This window comes from Mustela lutreola, chromosome 4, assembly GCF_030435805.1.
Source record: "Mustela lutreola isolate mMusLut2 chromosome 4, mMusLut2.pri, whole genome shotgun sequence".
In the NCBI taxonomy this organism is placed as follows: domain Eukaryota; kingdom Metazoa; phylum Chordata; class Mammalia; order Carnivora; family Mustelidae; genus Mustela; species Mustela lutreola.
Window position 1 is genome coordinate 150,242,780 of NC_081293.1, and position 7,002 is coordinate 150,249,781.

Genomic DNA, 7,002 nt, shown 5'->3' on the forward strand with positions numbered 1-7,002 from the left:
AGCAGGGCGGGTAGGCGGTGGACACAAAGCTGGCTCTCACAACCCTGAGATAGGACCCAAGCCAAAACCAAGAGTCAGATGCCCAACAGACTGCACAACCCAACCACCCCTCTGCTTGGCCTTTTCTCTTCAAATGCAATGTTCCCCAGTCAGGACCCTTCTGCCGCTTCATACTCGTGGGTTCAATAGTGTCCTGCAGACTTCCTGGAGTCAAAAGCCTCATATTCTTAACGGCTGGCTCATTAGGATCACTGGATTCATCGTCTGCAATGGTGAAACAGCCATCAAACAGAACCACAACGTGCAAGTGTTAAGTAATGACTTGTAGCCAAAGTTCGCGGCGGTGTGCGTTAAAGAAAGACTTGAACATGGACACACAGGCAGGAGCTAGGGCCCAGCCTGTGGCCTGGGGTGCCGGGAGCATGCCCCGACAGAGGGCTCCTGGGATTCTCCAGACTCCTGAACTACACGTTCTGTTTGTGCTCCATTGCAGATGGGCAAGTGAGGGCACCGTCCAACAAGGACTGACAAGGAAAGTAATACAACTTTTAAAGCTAGGAACCCTGGGGTGCCTGGGTGGTTCAGTCGATTAAGCCTGGGATCAGCCCGCATCAGGCTCCTTGATGGCCGGGGAGCCTGCTTCTCCCTCTCCTTCTGCCTGCTGCTCCTCTTGCTTGTGCTGTCCCAATCTTTGTCAAATAAAAAAATAAAATCTTCAAAAACCATAAAACAAAATTGGTCTTTAAAGAATAAAGAAAGATAGAAACCCTGAAATGCCAACTCCATGGAGAGAGAGTTCTGATCTCATGGGTTTTATATACTCTTAAAAATATTTGGCTGCTCTGCTGACTCCATATCACTGTCCCCCAGCTTCTGTTCAGTCTGTGACTTTGGCGGGGTCTGTCCCCACACCCTCTCCCTGTCCTATGCCGACAGCCCCACCGGCCTTAGATCTGTAAGGAGTAAGGAGGTCCACCCACACAGTCCACCCCACAGAAACCTGGAGGGAATGGGGTGTGATGAGAAATTACACACTTAAACACAGCAAATAAAACACTTTGTTTCACCAAGGCGGCTGCCTTGACCAGTCCGGTGCCTAGTCCTGACTTAGTAGATGTCTCTTAATGTCAGAAGGTAGTGAGGAATTAGTCAAAAGAACAACAAAACATGTTTAAATGTTTAAAACATTGGTGACTGTGAAACTCCGGGGGGTCCAAGAAGAAGCGAGGGTGAGACTGTGGTCGTGCTGGGCCTTGAATCAGATTCTGCTCAGAGGTCTTAGGCTCTAGAATACCATCCTGCTTTACTTCGTACAGCTGGGCCGTCTGCCCTGAGCTGTGTTACTTTTGCATTTCCATATTTAGAGGTATTGAGCAAAACCCCCTCTTTCATTTTATAAAGGATGAATGAATACACACCATTTAGCAACAAAGCTAGAAAAGCTTTACAATTCACAGGATTAATAAAAGAAAGGGGTGGGCGCCTGGGTGGCTCAGTCAGTTGGGTGTTCGACTCTTGGTTTCGGCTCTGGTCATCATTTCAGGGTCCTGAGATTGAGCCCCCCCGGTGGGCTCCGTGCTAGGCATGGAGCCTCCTTAAGATTCTCTCTCCATCTCCCTCTACACACTGCACCCCCTCAGGCTGAATGCATGAATGAATGAACGGTAAGTAGACACGCAAGGGTGTTAACCGTCCAAACCCAGTGAATTAAGAAAAGGCTGAAGGTAAAGAGGGCAAGCTGGGAAACTTCTGCAACCTAGCCTCTTGTAAAAACTGATCTGCTCGGGGCGCCTGGGTGGCTCCATGGGTTGGGCCTCTGCCTTCGGGTCAGGTCCTGGTCTCGGGGTCCTGGGATCGAGCCCCACATCCGGCTCTCTGCCCCACATCCGGCTCTCTGCTCAGCGGGGAACTTGCTTCCCCCTCCCTCTCTGTCTGCCTCTCTGCCTGCTTGTGATCTCTCTATCAAATAAATAAATAAAATCTTAAAAAAAAAAAAAAAGAACTGATCTGCTCTAACAAGAAAGAAAGGGTTCTTGTGTGTGTGAGCTATGTCTCCTTACATTTTTGTATTTTCAGTGACATCACATTCTAAACATGTTCAGGATTTTCTCATATATGTTAAAATCAGAATAAGCTTGCTGCTTTTAAGGTGAATGAAACTTTAATTTCATTATAAATTTCATGTGACAGATTGACTGGCCTCTCTTCCTGACATAAGGTCTCCAAACCTCAATCAGCGATGTTTCAGAACCAGCCCCATGCCTTGCCCTGTGCTAAGAGATTGGATGTATTTCTGGATAAACCATATCCTCTCCAATTTCAAGAACTCAAAAGTGATCAACAGTTACCAGAAGGTAAGATGCGCAAGAAAGGGAGTGCTATCACTTATGTGGCATTCCTGCTCAAAATGCATAACTCGAACATAAGCACGAGGAAGCATAGGACAACTCCAAAGGGAAGGGTGCTCCATAAAAAAATTGGCCAATAGTCTTCCCAAATATTAATGATGTGAAAGACAAAAAGGCCTGAGGGAATGTTCCAGATTAAGTGAGACTAAAGAGATGTGACAACTAAATACAGGGTTGGATTGGATCTGGAATGGGGGAGGGTGGGAGAGGGAGGAATTGCTCTAAAGGATGTTACTGGAATAACAGGAAAGATTTGAAAATGAACTAGGAATTAGATAGTATATATTATGTTCATGTTAGATTTCCTGATTTTGGTAATTGCACTGTACTTATTGTTAACAGATGCCCTTGATTTCAGGAAATACCAGCCGAAGAGAAGGAGGGTAAAGGAGCATAATATCTGCAATTTGTTTCACAAAAAAATAGAAACACGAAGAAATGTGTATGCAGATGCCTATACACACAAGTATACGTAAGTTTGCACACACATGTGGCAGAATGTTAAGACTGGTAAATCTGGGTAAGGAGTATACGGTGAAGTTGTACTCTTCTTGTAACTCCCCTGTGTGTTTGCAATTATTCTGAAATGAAATTAAAGTTTAAAAAAAGTTGATGGGTACCTTACACTCCTGAAATCCCTTGCCTTGAGAGATTCCGCTCTTGGTTAACACTGAAACATTATCTTGAGCAAGACACTGATGATTAAGTTGAGATGAACAAGTTTTACAACCAGGGTTTGCAAGATTTATTTCGACTTTGAAAAGAAAGCTGGAGACGGGGAGTCGGATAGTCGGGGTGTTGGGGGCGAGGAATAGTCATTAAATCAATTATTTGTAATGACAGCTCGAACTCTTCTTTAACTCCTCTCCTGAGAAATCAGTCAGGAAAAAAAAAATACCACATGTACATTAAAATATACTCACTACAACACTCAATTTCCATCAAAATCGGGCTGGACCCACCACTGTGGCTGCGCGTTACCCTCACAGCCGGTGGACCGCCCACTCCTCCGGGCACTGCTCCCCTGGGGGCCGTCGCCCCCCTGCAACTTGCTCTGCCTGGAGCCGCACAAGTCCCGGGCCCTGCCGCACCCCGTGGAGAAGCTTCTCCTGTCCCTCCCCGGCGGTGCTGTCCCTTACACCAGCCACGGGCGCGGGGGCCAGTGAGCTCCGCAATGCGCTGGCCTCGGGGACACGCGTGTTCTAAGTGCGAACACTGGATTTCAAAGGGAAAAAAGAAGGTAAAAGATCTTGTTAATAGTGTAATACATTGGGACGCCCGGTGGCTCAGTCAGTTTGGCGTCTGCCTTCTACTCAGGTTATGATTTTGGGGTCCTGGGATCCAGTCCTGTGTTGGGCTCCCTGCGCAGCCCCTGGGGGTCTGCTTCTCCGTCTCCTTCTGCCCCTCCCCCCTGCTCGTACTTTCTGTCAAATAAGTAAAAATAAAAGCTGTTTAAAAAAAAATAATGCTACATATTGATTACATGCTGAAATGATGTTTTAGGTATATTGAGTTAAATAGTGCATAGTATTAAAATAATTTTGACAGTTTCTCCTTACTTTTTTAATGCATCTAGTAGGAAATTTTAAATTACATATGTGGCTCACATAATATTTGTATGGAATTGCGCTACCCAGGTGGAACAGAACAGACCTTGCCATACGGCACCCTAAAGAATTCCTCCTCTTGGCACCTACCTAAGCTTCCTCCCTAGGCTGCTGCCTCTGACAGGACTGTCAGGAAATAGGGAACCTGGCTTTCCAGTCAGGAAAGCCAGGTTCCCTATTCTTCTTTGTATCTATCCCTGGTACACCTGGTAGAGGCCGCTGAGGAGTTCATCACTATACATTTTTAAATCAAGGTGAAATTCACATAACATACCACCAACCATTTTTTAAAAAATATTTTAAAGATTTTATTTATTTATTTGACAGATCACAAGTAGGCAGAGAGGCAGGCAGAGAGAGAGGAAGGGAAGCAGGCTCCCTGCTGAGCAGAGAGCCCGATGTGGGGCTTGATTCCAGGACCCTGGGATCATGACCTGAGCCGAAGGCAGAGGCTTTAACCCACTGAGCCACCCAGGCGCCCTCACCAACCATTTTAGAGTAAACAACTGAGAGGGATTTAATACCTTCACGATGTTGTGCCACCACAGCCTCTGTCTGGTTCCCCGCCATTTTCATCATGCCCCAGTCAAATCCCATACCCACTGAGCAGTTTTCCCCCATTCTCTCCTGCCAGCAGCCCCTGGCAACCAGCAGTCTGCCCTCTCTCTGGAGGTGCCTCTATGGGACATTTAGTATAAATGATGTATTACACAATACGTGACCCTCTGTGTCCGCTTTCTTTGACTTCACAGAGTGCTTGCGAGGAAGCTCCACACTGTAGCAGGCATCAGAAGTCTTTCTTTCCTTTTTTTTTTTTTTTTAATATTTTCTCTATTCATATTATTCCTTCCTCCTTGGAATGTGCCATCCCCATGCTGGACTCATCCAGCTTAACTCAGCAGTTAAGACTAAGTCAGCTCATACTTTCTCAAGAGGCCTCGCCTCGTCTCTCCTCGTCTCTGAACCCCTTTAGCTCTGTCTACGTAATTTAGGTTAAATGCCACACATCGGTGATAGTTAAGATTGGTTCTAAAATAATCCAGCAGGTAACAGTGTGGGGAGGATGATGAATGAAACAAGCTTGGCCAGATATTGATGATGGTTGAAGCAAGTGATGGGTACATGGAGGTTGATTCTATTTTTGATGGATTTCTATTCAATACATGGTTGATTTCTATTCTATACATGGAGGTATCATTCTATTTTTGTGGATGTTTAAAAATTTCCAGGTTAAAAAACTTCAAATAGCATCTCATGCTTTTATTCGTTTGAGGTTAATGTCTTACCCTCCCAGTGAGATCTTCTGAGGTCACAGATTGTCATTCATGCCTTGGTGGGTAACGGCTACCCCAAAAAAGTGGACACCACCCTTGTTTGTTGAATTAAATTCTATCTGAGGTGTTTAAAATTTTCATTGAGAAGAAACTGAATTTAGGGAAGATACAAAATGTTGTTCTATTTTTGGCTTTGTGACCTTTCTTCTAAAGTCAAAATTCCTTTTGGTTTCTGTTCTAGCTTCTTCTTTCTGGACTTAGAATTGATCTCCAATGAATAAGCAGAATGCACTTACTCCAGTATTCTAAACCATTTCTAGATAATCCCTAATTATCATAAAACTGGAAGCCAGGTTTCCATTCGGAATTCTGTTTTGGCCCTTCCTTCCTTTCATCCTTCATAAACCCATACTGTTTCTCCCTTCTTTGTCCCACTATTCTGTGGACACCAAAGGGGCATACTTATCTTTGCTTCTGCGTTCACAACAAACTTTCATGTCTTATGTTCCTGTCACACCAAAAAGAGAAACTAGGACTTCGATAGTGTGATGACCCGTATGTTTCTACACCTACTGCTCTTTTTAATTTCAAACGGAGCCAATAACTCCATAAGAAGAGTCATGTCACAAATTATTTGCATGGAGTGCCTGTGTGGCTCAATCTGACTCTTGATTTCAGCTCAGGTCATGATCTTGGGGTCATGAGATCAAGCCCTGAATCAGGCTCTGCGCTGGGCATGGAGTCTGCTTGAGATTCTCTCTCTCCCTCTGCTCCTCTATCCCCCCCCTCCCTCTCTGAAAAAATGAATGTTTGCAGCCAGCACTCAAAAAGAAAACCCCTTCATGGGGCACCTGGGTGGCTCAGTAGGTTAAGCCTCTGCCTTCGGCTTAGGTCATGATCCCAGGGTCCTGGGGATCGAGCTCCACATGGGGCTCTCTGCTCTGCGGGGAGCCTGCTTCCTCCTCTCTCTCTCTCTCTCTGCCTGCCTCTCTGCCTACTTGTGATCTCTGTCTGTCAAATAAATAAAATCTTAAAAAAAAAAAAAGAAGAAGAAGAAAACTCCTTTGACAAAATCTAGTGTCCAGTTTCTTCAGGTAGAAAATCAGGCTGAAAAATACAACAGCCACTGATACTTTGTGATTTCAGAAGTGATCAGAAAAGATTGACCTTGGTGATTCATTTTCTCTTCCTTCCTTGAAAGGCTAGGAAAAATATTTTGGTGGAAGAATAATTTTAAAACTTAATAAACCTGGAAGCAAGGGAGTTTACTTATTCATGTGGAGAGCACCCAGACAGGAGAGACTAAAGAAGCAGACACAAACAGAAGTCTCCGAGTCCTTTGTTAATGCTTAAATCTGAAAACCATGACTCTGATTATAACATGTTAAAAACCCCACATTAGGACAACGCAGTCACATGGGCTTTCTCTCTCTCTGAACGGATTCCTTTATCTTTAGTTTCTTCTTGCTTTTCTGGTCTGCCAAATATCAAAGCCTTTGTTTCAACAAGTCTTGTAATCTTTGAGAGGTATTTCCCATGACTGCTCTCATCACCAACGCTTCTTCATAAACAGAGTTTTTGTTAAGTCATCTGCTATTTAACCGTGATAAAGCAGAATCTCGGCTCCTAAAGATGTTTACATCCTAACCCCTGGAATTTGTGAATAGGTTCTATGGCAAGGAGGGGGGGGTTGGATTAAGATTGCAGAGGGAA